This window comes from Lissotriton vulgaris, chromosome 2_1, assembly GCF_964263255.1.
Source record: "Lissotriton vulgaris chromosome 2_1, aLisVul1.2, whole genome shotgun sequence".
Classification (NCBI taxonomy): Eukaryota; Metazoa; Chordata; class Amphibia; order Caudata; family Salamandridae; genus Lissotriton; species Lissotriton vulgaris.
In genome coordinates, this window is record NC_141687.1 from 850,779,866 (window position 1) to 850,795,035 (window position 15,170).

The window sequence follows — 15,170 nt, forward strand, 5'->3', positions numbered from 1 at the left end:
GCGGTTGCATGGGAACACCCACGTAGCACCCATGTAACACTCACTTGGCGCTAAGTAACACAAAGCAATGCTTAACCCCTTCGATGCGGGGGATATTCCCCCGCTGTGCTGGGGGGAAGGGGGCGCGCACAGCGCTCACATGCTCATGACAAGCTGAGCTCGTCATGAGGCACGGCGCTCCTGTGCTCATGACGAGCTCAGCTCGTCACGGCCACACCCGTTCCGGTAGAACGCTCAGCACAGCAGGGGAATTATCCTGCATGCGAGCGTTCCACGGCTCATGGCGAGCTGAGCTCGTCATGAGCACCGGAGCGCCGTCGCTCATGACGAGCTCAGCTCGTCATGATCATTCACGGGGTTAATGCTGCTTTGCATTAGTTGTAGGGTACTTTCCAATGCAAAATTGGTTTTGTGGCTGGAAAGTAAATTGGTAAAAAAGTGAAGCTAGCCCAGCGCAAAATGTTTGAAAATCTACCCCTCAGTATTGCTGCCTTATCCCCCAGTCTGGCCTGCAGAACTCATAACAGGGAGGTAAAACTGCATGGGCATGACCGGAACCCAGGTATGTTGAAGTTACCCAGAGTGCTTTTGCCTCTAAGGATTAACGTGTGCACTCGAAATGAGAGCCCTGAACTGCTCATACTAGCTTTTTATTGACTATGAACCAAAGATCTTTTATAGAGTTAGTGTAGCACTGCCAGTTTTGCACAAATTTACATTTTTAATGGCCGAGTCAAGGGCAGAGGAGTAAGCTGCCACGATCATTCTTGAACATGGGGGACAAGTGAACACTCCCTATGGAGACACACATAACTGGTAACTCTGTTTATTTATTTACACCTGACTGCTTCTGTCCATGGTGCTGACGGCGTATCTGCTGCCTACCTGGAAGCACCCAAGCACCAGCCCATGTGCAGGACATGAAATGAAACAATAACGAATCAGTGAAAGGGCATCTTTTTATGTGACTCACTCCACTAGTCATCCACTCAAACATTTGACATTGTCTTAGTGACAGTTATTAGAAATACAGGCAAGACATTGACGATGGGCAGGAGGGATGCGTGGGTGCGTGCTCAGACACAGAGTGTGCTAGCCTCGTGGCGTATTGTAATGCTACACAGAAACTATATTAGTATGTTCATTCACTGCTTTAAGAATCCACTTTTCTGACTGCTTGTCAGTGGTTAATTTGTCAAAAAATAAGGGTGTGAGCTCTCTTCAGGAGGCAGCTTGCACCCGCCCATTTCTCTTGTTAGCGCTGCCTAAAACAGAACCAACTACTAACCATGAAAGTGGGGAGATCATGTGGCGTAAAGGCCGGATATGCTGACTTCAGAGCTGAAGAACCATGTTCGAGTCTCAGCGTCGGCTCAACATCTTGTGATTCTGGGCAAATCACTTAATCTCCCCATAAATGAATTTGTCGTTATCTGGTGCTCATGGAAAGCGCCAATGTTGATCATTAAGTGCAGCTGCTGAGCACCGGAAACCACCGGGTCAAATTAAGCAATGCTGCTTGTCGATCCTTCCATCCATTCAACAGCTTCCAATCACATCTTGAACTTCTGAGGGTCAATTTCTTTGTTAGTGGGTGGTGCGGTACCATGTATGTGGTACCCGGTCTGTCTGCTGCCTAGACTGACCCACTGTGGCTCACTGGTTAGAGGCGGCAGACCCGAGAGCAGAGGTCGGCCCGGGACCAGGGTTCGATTCCCGGCGCGGCAGGTTTCTGGACCAGGGTCAGCGGACTCGATAATTCTCTCGCCTCGGTGCCCACTCTGATCAGCGATCACACTCGGCAACTCTGGGCATTAGCTTGCCTCATCTTCACTAACGGCCCCACCAGACCGCCGGGGATGCCTGGTCTCACCCTGGAGATACCCATTAAGGGACCATCTCTCAGGGAAGCCAGGAAGGGTTTCGCAGCGGTCGAAGCGCCTTGGGACCCTCCGGGTAAGTAGTGCGCTATATAAATGCCTATACATACTCTCTGTGTGAGGGTAGGTTGTATTTCTGCTCCCGGGCTGCTAAAGACCAGGGAATCATTCGTATCCATGATGCATCTCTTCCTAGTGACCACAAAGACATTTAGGAGTACATGAAGTAGTGCTACAGCGGCACTACTTCACTCACACATAAACGCCTTTGTGAATTGGCCCACAAACTGTTGAACTGTGTGTTAGTAAACATGCAAAGAGTGCACAGTCCTTTCTATTTTTCCTTACTGTAGCTGAATATTCCCTAAATATTCCCATTTTAATCCCACTGTGGATGTCTGTGGCCAATGTAAAAAGGCAGAAGTACCTTTCCACTCCGAAATGCCTTTGTGACTCAGCCCTAAAGGTTTCAAATTCCTATCAGTAAAAGTGCAAAGAGGGGAGAGTCCTTTCTATTTGTACTAATTGCATATTAATATTCAAATACCAGCAATAATAATAATAATAAGAGAAAAAATGAAAGAAGGAGCAGCGGAAAGGGGAAAACTTGAGTGAGGGTTGGAGAAAAGTGAGCGAGGGGAAGCAGTAGAGTAGTAGTGGTAAATGATATTTGTTCATCTACTTAAAATCAAAATAAAACAATGACTGAGAATGAAAGAGGGAGTAGCGATGGAGGAAGATGAGTGAGACGAAAAGAGTGTATGAATGAAGACTCAGACCAGGAGTTACTGACCTCTCACTTATAAGCACTTCCAAAATGCTGCTATCTAACATCGAATCATACAATTCTACAGTACACAAAAACCACCTCAAAGGACACCTCTTAAAACGACAACTTGAAATGGCATCACATATACCCCTGGAGATGTCATCCGAAAAGCCTTCCCAAAGGAACATTAGGTACACCTCCCAAATGGACATTATAGATACCTCCCAAAATGTCATCACATGGTGTCCCTGAACATGACATCAAAGGACCCCTTCCAAAGTTACATCAACAGGGCTTTCAGAATGAACTTCAAGGCTGTCTCCAAAAGGATATCAAAGATGCGTCCCTAACAAAGACCTAAAGGAAGCGCCCCTAACGTCATCTAAAGATGCCTCTGATACCAATATCCAAGGATGGCCCTCAAATTAACACAAAAGTTGCTTCTGAGAAGGACAAAAAAAAACACTAAAAATTAAATCAAAGGAAACTTATTAAAATGACGAAATAACATTACAGGATGCCTTTCAAAAACATATCATAGGCAATCAGTCGATACATAAATCAAAGAACGCCTCTTAAAATGACGTCACTGTTACTCTGTCATGTAAGCTCAGTTTTACCTGAAGAAGTGCGCTACATTCTAAATCTAACGATATGTGCACAGTATTATCAGCCCTTGTGACTATTCACTTATTTATTCTTATGATTAAAAGCAGGAACATTTTATTTTTCCAGTGATGTAGAGCAAGAGTTACTTTTGCTAATACAACAAAGAGTACAGTAGTTAGGAGGTGTTGATGGGGCTACAGCTTCCTAAACAGAATACAAAGTCAGATTACAAAATCAATGCCTCTTGTCTAGAGGGTCTTCCAACGTACAAGCCAGCGCTGAGCTCTTGGAAGGAACGGTTGCTTGAACAGTGTCAACTTGTGCAGACAGCATCCTCTTTTAAATGGTACTCTTTGAGAAGGTATCCTGGTTTTGATGTCCTTATCCCATGCCAGACATAAAATATTCCATATTGATGCAGTTCTCTGCTGGTCCATTGAAGTCATATGATCAGAGTGTTCCTACATCACAGGATCCAGAAGGTTTTCAAGGGGGCATTGGACTGCTCCTGGGAAGCCCACTTCACTTCTGTACTGCCACCCTCTGTAACAATTCGGGGTACCATCAGGATTGATTGTAAAAGGAAATAAGTCTGCCCGTTCCACATTTCTTTAAACATTTCCTGCTTACTCAATTAAGGGTTGGGAAGATTGGAAGAAGAGCTGCATATTGGTTTCATTTGGCCTTTCCCTGTGCCCCCCTAACTCCCACCTTCTTAGCTCCTATTCCAAATAATACAACGGATTGTGGAGGCAGCACTATATATGGATCAGTTTTCTTATGCGGATTTGTGTTATGAAATGTGATCGGTATAGTTTTGTGTGCACTAATCAACGCATGCCAATCTTGAGTAAATCAACACATATCTCTCTTTTATATTGCAATGAAAGTGTTTTAAAGGCTGACTTCTAACAGACCTTCTGAAAAAAACGGAGTTCTTCATTAGGCCTTTAAAGAGCCCCAATCAAGAATGCCATGGGAATCTGATAGTCCAAGAGATCCAAAGTGCTTGGGCTTTCTAGTGACGCCTCGTTGCCTCCATGTTTTCCTCTGCTGTCCAATAAGTGGTTGCGGAACACTGGCTTATGGACAATCCAGAATCTCTCAGTCACTCAGAGCTTCCTGCTAGCTGTGCTAGCCTTACCACCATGGTGGCAGGACCAGCAGTTCCAGTGAGGATTCTGATCAGTGACTGATGGCATGTTGAGTGAAAGGATCACATTTTACTTAAGCAACAGATCAATTTTAAACACAGATGTCTAGTGCAGACTAAACCACTAAACCAGACATGCATGACAATCAATGAGAAATCTTCTTGGGATCCACATCATTCATGAAGGGCAATGCTTCCTCCTGCACTTCCCGTTGGATGCAGCACATGGGCGCGGTGTCCAATAAGCATGCAGTGAAGGGAATGATTTTAACATTGGAGTTTGAATTGGAGAGTAAATATGAAGGAGATGGTCACCTTAGGGTTAGCCAATATCAACAACATCTGTGTGCACTGTCCACTGGCCGCAGAATGAACTATTTGGACTAACCCAACAGCTGTTCGCAAGAAAACCTCTTTTAAGCAAATTATTCTGGCTCGTCCGCCCCGGTATTTCTGATGAAGCGGCATGCAGTGCGGACTGTGATCCACACGTGCCATGAGCGGGTGGGCATGCGCGCTCACTGCCTGTTGGATTTGGCAGGTTGGTGGAGGCTTCCCCTACCAGTGTCGTTGTGTAAAAGGCCCACAAAGGGACTGCTCTTTCAAGTGCTTTTCAGATAGTTTCTCAAAGCCAGAAAAGTCATAGATTGCCTGCTGTCAAACTGAGACATTCTGGCAAATCCCCTTTTAGTTATTAAAAGCCTATAAGATTTAGATCACTGCAATATAATCTGACTGGACTTAATTTAAATACTTGTAGTCCATTTACTATCAGAGTTATATGTCAGACATATGTGATGATATATAGCTGGCCGCTGGGACAAACAAACGCCCATAGGAGATTTGTTAACGGCCCACAGTTAACCCTGGTCGTTAGATCGACATGGATGAAAGTAGGTAAACTTCTCCTGGCCTTTGAACTAGAAGAAAAATTCACAGCGGGACTGCCATGTCTCCGTAAGGAAAGTGATTTGCCACATGCTACCCATGTGTGAGGCTGGGTCGATTTAAAACAGGTGTTTGGAGGTGCTAGCAAAGCGGCCTGGCCTTCCCAGCCGAATGTAGTGATTCCAAAATGCTGGTGCAGCAAGCAGTCAGCCAGATCATTTTATTGACTCTCTGGTTTTGTTTATCGTGCGTGCATGACATGGGCAAAGGTTTCAGCAATGTTCCCTGCATTTCCTTCTCGGTAAATTGCAATCAACCTCGCTCCCCTAAAAACTGCCTTTCGAAAAACAATTTAAAAAAAACACAAATCACTTTTTCAAAAAAAGAAATGGGTTTGTCTCAACAACAAACCAGCTCTTGCAAAAAAAAATGCTGCTTGAAAAAACTATAAGTGACAGCATAGAAAGGTGTAGTAATACTTTTATTGCAGGGTTGTTTTTGTAAATCAATTTAAATATATATATGTTTCCTTTTTGAGCAAACTCGTGTAAAATATACTTTGGGCTACTGTTGAAAATCAGCTTTATGAGTTCAATTGAAATCTGAGTGATTTTACCTTCCATGAACAGAGAAACAATGTCATTCATTACGTAGTGTCTATATGCAATGTCCAAATTGATTTTACAGATGTGGTCTTCTTCATAATTTTGAATATATTATCTGAAATTATTTTTCAATTCCTTGGCAACAATTTGTTTAAATTAGTGGAATTTCATCTTGGGATGGTAGCAAATTGTTATAAAGGTGTATTTTCTTTTAATTGCCTTGCTTCTTCATTTTCATCAGAATAAACTTGTATCACAAATAAGGCTTTCTTCATAAGATTCTTTTATAATAATATTTGTCTTGTGTTGTAATACTTCTATAGCTTCTAGTTCCTTTCATGTAACTTGTATGTAAATCACGAATGTAGAAACATGCTTCATGTTTGCTTCATGTTCTACATCAATGTGTCCATGTTTTGTTTATTACATGGCAGTAGAAAAGCTGCATCATTTTCAGAAAGCCAATGCCATCTGGTTAGTCCGTAAAACAAATCTGTTATTTTGGGAACTATCCCTACCTTGAGTGATCCAGTTTATTGCTCAAATGCTTCAGGCAGGTTGGTTGGAAGCAATCCTAATCATAAAACTAAATGTCATCCCTAGGTGTACCATTAAACTGGATGAAAATAAATCCTGTTGCATAGAGCATATATTATAGAGTGGTACTCAGCACTATACACATATATGTTATAATAATTATTATTATTAGATTTGTATTATTATTAATATTATTTGAGATAGATGTTTCTGAAAACAGTTATAGATGTCTCGCAGGCCTGTGATTGCAGTTTGTTCCAATTTACACACTTTTACTATGACATATGTCCTAAGGTCCCTCGCCTTTCTTTCATTAGCCTTCCTGTATTATTGATCCAGCTGGAAAGGAACCTAATAAGGGAGTCAAAGGTCAAAGCGGAGTGGCTCACTGTGAATGTGTGCCTACTATCAACTAAAAAATACAGAGAAAGGAGAACTATAGACATATAAGAAAGACATTTCCGTGAAATTCATCGTCTCTGCATAGAGTTAGGCACGGGCAAAAGGTAATGGCTCCATGTCCGCCTATGCAGTCAAGATGGGCAGACATGTAGCCATTATTCACTGTCTGTCACCACCAGACAATATCTGAACCTGACCAGTGATGGAAAGGGTCCCTGAAGACTTTACAAATCCTCACCTACACATCACTCTGCAGATGTGCACAAACTTCTGAGAGCTTCTCTGCAACATCCACTACTAGTCCATGGAAAAAGTTAGTCACATGTTTAACTACTTGGGAGTAAATCCTAGTTTTGACTATCCGAAACATACATTTTGGTCTAAAGTGTAACTGAGACCAAAACTCTAGTCTGAGTTAAATGTAAGACCAAAACTTAAGTTAAACTGAGGCAAAAGTCTAACTTTAATACTCGTAAATGCCCTTTGTGAATACTGATAGTCATAAAGTTAGACTTTCGTCTCAATTTACCTCTGTGAATCGGGCCCTACATATTTAAGTCTGGAGATCTCTTCATGCGTCTTCCTTGCCTGGACAACCTCTCTTTCTGTAATAACACTGGACATTTCTAAGAAGGGAACAGGGGAAGGAAAATATAAAAACGAAGCGGTGTGAATAAGATAAAGCCATACAAATATGGGAACGAGCGCCGCGTTCTTCCTTTGAAGGGCATTCTCTGGAGAAGTTATGCATACATAGCACGACCCCTGTGCAATGCCTCTCAGAGAGTTCATCGTTCATTGTTCCTCTGCTGGGAATAAAAGGTTTTTATCTAAGCCATAGATTAAACACTATCCAGACGGCCTGCCAAAATATGAGTGTGTGCTTAAGTAAATATAGCGAGCTTTAGTTCAGTCAGATGAGGCCTCTTCCTAACTCACTTCTGAAACTGCTGGCCACATAGTAATCTGCTGAGAGGTGAAGTCTGTCATTTCCTCTCTGTTTGGAGCCGCGGTTCTTCTGAGCTCTCCAATGCCCTGGTACCTCGGCCCTGCAGGCGGGAGGACTCCCTGTAGAAAGAGGCCTTGCAGGAGAGTGAGCCCCAAAACACTAGGCCCAGCCCGCCTGTAGGGTCCTGAGAACCATCTACTCCTCCCAGAGGGCTGTCTATACACTACACACACTACAGTGGCAGCTCCTCCTTAATGGCGGAGGAGCGTCGCCCCCCACCTCCCACCCCTTCTAAAAGCCAGCAGAAAAAAAATAAAATGATAATAAAACAATTTTATTATCTTTTTCTTTTTCTCTGTCTGACAGCCAATGCGAGCCTACAGGGGGCGGGGCCAGGCAGGGAGTGAGAGGAGGAGTGATGGGTGCACTTGTAAGTGTGCATGTCAGTTTGGCCTGCTGTTTTTGGCAGGCTAAACAACATGGCACTTAGGTTTCTCCAACCTGAGCTGTGCTGCAGAGTGGGTTGGTAAACAGCACAGACTCCCAGGCACTTTCTGAGTGGCAAACCAGGCCGCTCTGACCAATCCCAACACTTCTGTCATGCAAGGAATAGTATTTGCAGCATGTGAGCAGCAATGGGATTGGCATCAGGAAGCCAGCGCAATGTGCATTAGATTGTGGATGTCTGAGAGGCGAAGATTGGGAGAGAGAAGCAAGGCGATGGGCTTCGGAGTGGCAGGCAAGTATAATTTTATATTTTTTAATTGTCTTCCATGCTTTTTTTGCTCCCCCCCTGCCACCTACCAATTCGCAATGCAAGCAGCCGCCATGGCAAACCCATCTATCACAGGTGCCACCAGACAGATAACCCAACTAAGAAAATGGAGCTGGGCACAGTAAGTTCAGTCCAATTATCCACAGTGTCATCCTTCACAATAATACTCATAATACATCTTCCTAGGAATGTGATACTTTCTTCTCTGGGCCTCCTTTGGTTCAGGGGTCTAGCATAGGATCCTGCAACCTCAGTGAAGCGGGGAACAAAATTTCTAGGGTACCTTACTCAGCCCAGGGCATTTCTCTAACTTTGAGGAGGCTAAGCTAAAACCAACCTAACTTACCTACATTTGTAAGGGTGTGGCATCGTTATGGTTTATAGCACTTTGTTGCTCCACATGACTCTGGAGCTCCCTTCCTTTAAATAATTGATGTCACTGGCTTCATGTGATTGTCGGCTGCTACACAGACAACATTTAGAGGTAACTAGGAGTACCAGCTGCTACTCCTAATTTGGCGCTTAGTACTCCCAGGCACTGCCTTTGATACCCGTTGTGGGTTGTCACAGGAAGAGCAGGAAGAGAAATAAAAATCAAGAGTGTGAGGGCTGTACTTGATAGGACATTACCAATGTAATATACAGGGTGATATTAATGTATTGTGCTATCCTCAAGGAAATTATATAATAAATGATATATGTTATGTCACAGGACTAACAGAAGTGCTAAAAGTTAAATGTTGGGAGAGGTCACCCTCCCTAAACCCACTCATTCAATGTCTACAAATCTTGTATAAGATTGTGACTTCTCCTTCTTGTTCGCAGCCATTGGTAATGTTTCTATCATCTTTTACTATGTACTATATCATCAGACACCTGAAAGATCCATAGCATTTGGATGCTTGCATGTGCATTGATTGAAGCTTAATAAAGAAAAAAATCATCCTATTTATGAATAATCTGATTTATACCTTCTTTGGAAGAAAGCACAGTGATGTTGAAGAAGTTAACACTCTATAAACATTACGGCTAGCATCCAGCCTGAAGATCAGAGCACAATTCAGGGGCTCATCCTCTTGATCTATCTGCTGAGAATGAGAAATAGTGCACCCCCTCAGGTCATGAAGCGCAAGTGAGGGTGTACAGAATAAGCCCAGAGGCTGCTGACTCTAGTGGGATGATATTACAACCACTGTTCTGCGATTGACAGAGAACTATATCTATATTTTTCGACGAGCTGTTGGGCGTGGTATCAGGAGTGACCTTTGATGACATCACAGGGTTATCAATGTCCCACTGGTGGGCCCTTAACAACCTCCTTTTTGATGTTAATAAGTTAAGATAAGACTAAAGTGTGGAAACTACCAAAAGTTAACTTGGCTCAAAGACAGAGGTCTTTAAATTGGAGGGTGGGTGCTGGGAAAGGAAAGAAGGTAGCCCCAGAAAATGGAACTTTGAAATCTTTGGTATTTAAATTCAGTCCAATAATACAGAAGCAGCGGCTGGGTAATGGTGCACACTCCAATTGAGTGAGTCGTTGTCCATAAACCATACGACTATTTGTATTTGGTGCTTCAGGAGGAGGGCGAGCCACCTAATCCCCCACAAAACGGGAGAAGATCACAGCCTTATCTTTGAACAATTTTTTGATTAAGCTCCAAGCACTCAACAGTACTATAACAAATGTAATTTCGTAAATGAATGTCCAATGTCTTTTTTTAAGACAAATATTCTTGCTCCTGTACAAAATTCTTGGTCGACAGCAACTTCAAGCCAAGCTAACACGTGTTTTGTCCGTTGAGTTACAACTGGACACATCAGGGCTGAAATGAACAGAATCGTCAGGTAAGGAATGAAGGGGGTCAATATGTTGCAATTCAGTAAGTTTACATTTCTTTCTATGCTTTGTTAATTGGGTTACCTGATGGATTAAATATATTTTATTATAAAAATAATGCAAACGTTTTTTTTCTAAAAAGAATAAGAAAGCAGCCCAATTAAGCATTCTGCAATCTTTAACGGGGCCATCTAGTGAACAGTGGCGCAACAAACCTTAGAAGCCTTGATGACATCATCAAAAGATGAACATTCTAAAATGCCTACTGTTGGTGATTGCTAAATGCTGGGCAAAGAGAACTGGTTTTCTCTACATTGGACGTCAAGTTTAAATATGAGGTTTAGGGGTCGTGTTGAACTTTCTTAATAGCATGCCATTAAAGGGAAATTCACTTCCATAAATCCATCTCCCATACACCTTTTAACAAAGCATGTCTCAGAACACATTTGGAATTAAACTAATAAAAAAGCTCTTTTCCTTGCTGGCTGCACTCCATGCATTGTTGAAAGCACAACTTGACACTAATCAGTGTTGACTTACTGTCCAAAAATATGTTTTTGCTCACTCACATACAGCATATCAAATTAACGTCCTCTGGAACTGAGACCCAGCTGTAGCAGCTCTCCTGGGCTTTGGGTTGGATTTTAGGATTAGATCTCATTGGTTAGCCTGCACTGGATCCGTTGGCTAGGGCTAAAGAAGTGAGATATTTTACTTGCCTTTCTGCAGCTTAACTGCCGGTGCACTGACAGTAAGGCTGTGTGAAATGTGAACTCGCCTACTGATAGCACTGCATCTCGGCGAATGTAGAGGCTAGGTCAAAATGTTGTAATATTCATGGCCATCACAAACATCATCTAAAGGAAATTTCCCTTAGAACAAGGATTTATGGAGTTATCATGCCACAAAAATATTTATAAGTCACCATCACCACCAAAAAGTAGATTTTGTAGGGTTTTGAACCCTTATTTTTTTTTAACTTTTTCAACCTCATAAAGTTTGTTAGGTTTTTAAAGTTTCATTCATTTTTACTGCATTGGTAAACATTGACATTACACAAGTGTCAGCAATTAAAATACAGAACCAAAAACAAACTACTGTGGTCAATCATAGCCTTACTGATATCTCTAAGTGGATGGGGGCGTCCCACCTGAAGCTCAATGGGGAAAAGACTGAGATCATGATCACGGGGACCCCCCTTAATGCAACAAAAGGGACCATGTGGTCAGCATACATGGGCCCAGCCCCAGCCCCCAATACCGAAATAAAGAGTCTAGGCATCTGGTTAGACCAAACCTGGCATTCAAGGCGCAAGCTAGGAAGACGGTCGCAACATGCTTTGGCCTGCTTAGAATGGTCAGAAAAATGCTTCCTCTTCTCTCCCCCAAGCCAAGAAAATCCTAGTCCAATCACTGATACTCTCAATAGGCTACGGAAATGCACTTTACCTAGGGGCCCCGATTGCAGTAATCACTAAACTGCAAACTATCTAAAACTGCGCGGCAAGACTACTGTTGGGAATGTCAAAGCTCCTTTCAGGTAAATCGGCTCTTCGCTCCGTTCACTGGCTTCCAGTAAAAGAAAGAGTTAGCTTTAAAACCCTCTGCATCGTCCATAAGTCCTTTGAGAGGAAGAAGCCACAATTAATTTCGGCCATGATCGGCCCCTACAAAGCGAGTAGGAAACTCCGCTCGGATGAACTTCACTTAGTTGAAACTCCAAGAATTAAGAGGGCCAGAAGCGGTGGCTGTCGTTTTCCGCTTAACGCAGCAAAATTCTGGAACGTACTACCGCTCCATCTCCGCAGGGAACCCAGGCACCTTATTTTCCGAAAACAACTGAAAACTTTCTTGTTTCCCGAATCTCTCAGTCTCAGATTACTAGTCATGCCTAGCTGTGGGAGGCCTCCGGGTAGCCATGCGCTTTACAAGTGTCCCTTTCATTTTATTTTACTGTCAGTAAATTGTCGTACCATCTCAAGCACAGTCATCGCAACACATCTTCAACGGTCCGGAATAGACCAAAGACAGAAAATGCGGAAAGGGCCGAAAGATCACCACTGTGATGTCTCTTCCACCAGATATATACCCCACCACATCAGACCCATCAAAACAGAACAGTATAATCCAACAAAGAGCAAATGCCGCAGGCTGCGGTATGCCTTGCAAGTTTCTTTTCAATTATCTTTTATTGATTTTAAAACAAAAAACATTTGCAGCCTTAGGTGAGAAAGAGATATATTTTCCCCGTATCACACCTGCAGTTGAGCAAGAAGCCACAGGGAGACAGACAACATCTAGAGGCATATTTACGAGCCCTGTTGGATCGCTCTTGCACCACAACGCAACTCATAATTGAGATTGATGAAGTCACGTGAGGCTACTTTGCGCGGCCCTGGGTGGCTTCATAGATCTCAAGTACAGCAACGCAGCACAAATCGCTGAGTTGCCTGACTCTGCGCCAGGGAGGCGTTCCATGGGTGTTGCATCGGTGTTCCCACTCAGCATCCATGGATTTGGACACATTCCCAGATTTAGCACAAGTGGTAGAATAAACTTAGGAAGGTGCCCCTTCCTGCACAAAAGCAATCCACCTTTTATTGCAGGCCCCCTTGTATCATGGCGCAAGGGGGCCTATGTTAGCACTGGGCAGCCAAAACGCCACCAGCGCAGGGTATTATACAACGCATTCCTGCCCTTTCTCTGCCACGAAATACAGCGCAGCAATGGGACTTTCTGTGCTGTACTATGCGACAATCTCATAAATCTGGCTCCTAACTTTTAATTGTTTGAATTTACAGAGAAGAGACCAGGCCCTGTGTAAAATGTAGATGAATAATACCAAAGCGGCCCTGTCTCTGATCCTTATTAAGGCAATAAGTCAAGTACTGTTGGAAAATAATAGAACTTGCTTTTTAAAGCGTTTTTTTGTGTTACACATTAGCAGTTGTATTTTTTTTAAAGCATAATTTATATTTTGGGGCTGTGGATTAGAATGTTTCTTTTTTTTCCTCCTTGTTTACCTAAAAAGGGCGGGGCGGTCTTTCTCGGGCTCTGTTTGTTGGTCTGGTTCCAGCGAGAAGGTGTTTCTGTTCAAGGCCTTTGTTCTCTGGCAGATATTTATTGGAACAGACTTGGTGCTCCCCTATTAACGCCATTCCTGTGTTACGTCACCTCCTCCTCCTCGGCGCCAACGCAGGCCTTATTTTAACATCAGCAGAGCAGGGGCGAGGGGTCCTGTAATCCCTCCCAGGTGCACCGCCGTCTTTGGTAATTACATCCCGTGAATTGATAAGGACTGGCCTGGGTTCAAGCACCTAGTGCTGCTGGACTTTTCTTGGCTCAACCTACGAATCAACAAAGCATCGGAACTGGCCAAGAAAAGCAGCGGGAAGCTGGCGCCGCGACAGAGCATCGGATTGGTCTCCCACCACGCATTTCACGTGACCCATAAAAGTCATGGGAAGGAAGGAGTGGTGGCCCGGGGGACGCAGCTGTGTTTGCCTCATTTTATGTGGCTTTGATTTTCGTGGCTGGAGTGCCCGGGAGGGTTTTGCGATTATTATAACACCTGATAAAACCTTGAGGTTCTGAATTTTCCAGGCGTGATACTATTCACCAATTACAAATGTCCCTGTTCGAAATGGAAACTACATGCAGATGATTGGTGCTTTCTGCACCAAAATATGCATGTCCCAGGTACTTACTTGCCCGTTTACTCCATTGCATTTTGACAGGTCTGACCTCTCAAAATTTAGCAGGGGGGAATTTTAACCGACTCTATTGCACCCAGTAATTACTGAGTATTGTATAGTAAGCACTTCTTGTGAATGGGACCCCTCCACACAATAGTCAAGTTCATGCTTGGCTTGCCTCCCGGAGGTCTTATGACTATGTGCATGCAAGTTAGTTAAACGAAATTCCAGTGGTAGTGGAAAAACATCACACATCCTTTGACCACGCCCCCCTAACAATGGCATGACAGGGTTGATTCCTTCATTGCACCATTTACCCTTAAACAACATCCTATTTGTGGAGGGGCTAGGGGCATCACAAGAAGTGAAAACCACAAAAGAACACTTTTTCCGGGCGTACCTGCCGTCCATGATTGGAATACTTTCCAGACCATCGTGGCTGGAGTCGATATACTTGAACCATTACTGTGGGGCTTCTTGTTGGCATTCTGTGCAATACTTATGTTATTTCCTAGGATCGTTTGGTTGACTTAACCTACACAGCCCTGATGAAGTTCCTTTGTAAGGAACGAAACGCGAGGACTGATGTCTGACTGCATGGTTTACTAAGAAGAATAAAAGATATTTAAAGGACTCCCTTATAAGCTTGTGGACTGCTTTTTCCTGGTGCACCTTCCACTATCGAAAAAATTCTCATCTGGATTCCAGTGGAGCCCAACTGCGGCGGGCTTCAGAAATAATGGGCCCGATTCACAGAACTAACTTAAGATAAAATCCTAAACTTACTACTTTTGGTATTCACAGAAGTTAGGATTTTGTCTTAAGATAGACTTAAGACAGAATCCTAACTTAAGTCTGTCTTAAGTCTGTCTTAAGACACAATCCTAACTTCTGTGAATACCAAAAGTAGTCGGTTTAGGATTTTGTCTTAAGTTAGTTCTGTGAATCGGGCCCGATATGCACAGGACTTGTATTTTTGTCTAATAAGGATTGAGGTGCTGAACCAGTGGTCAGCCGCGGTTTGGAGTTTGTTGTATTGCATATTGCCCCAGTGTTGCAGGAGACTGAGAGT

General features: G+C 43.3%; 1 protein-coding gene across 1 annotated transcript in view; it reads right to left on the bottom strand.

Moving 5' to 3' along the window:
- The window catches only part of COL6A3 (collagen type VI alpha 3 chain), a 237,613-nt gene that overhangs the window by 203,664 nt on the left and 18,779 nt on the right, over positions 1-15,170 (bottom strand). The gene's annotated exons all lie outside the window — the stretch shown is intronic.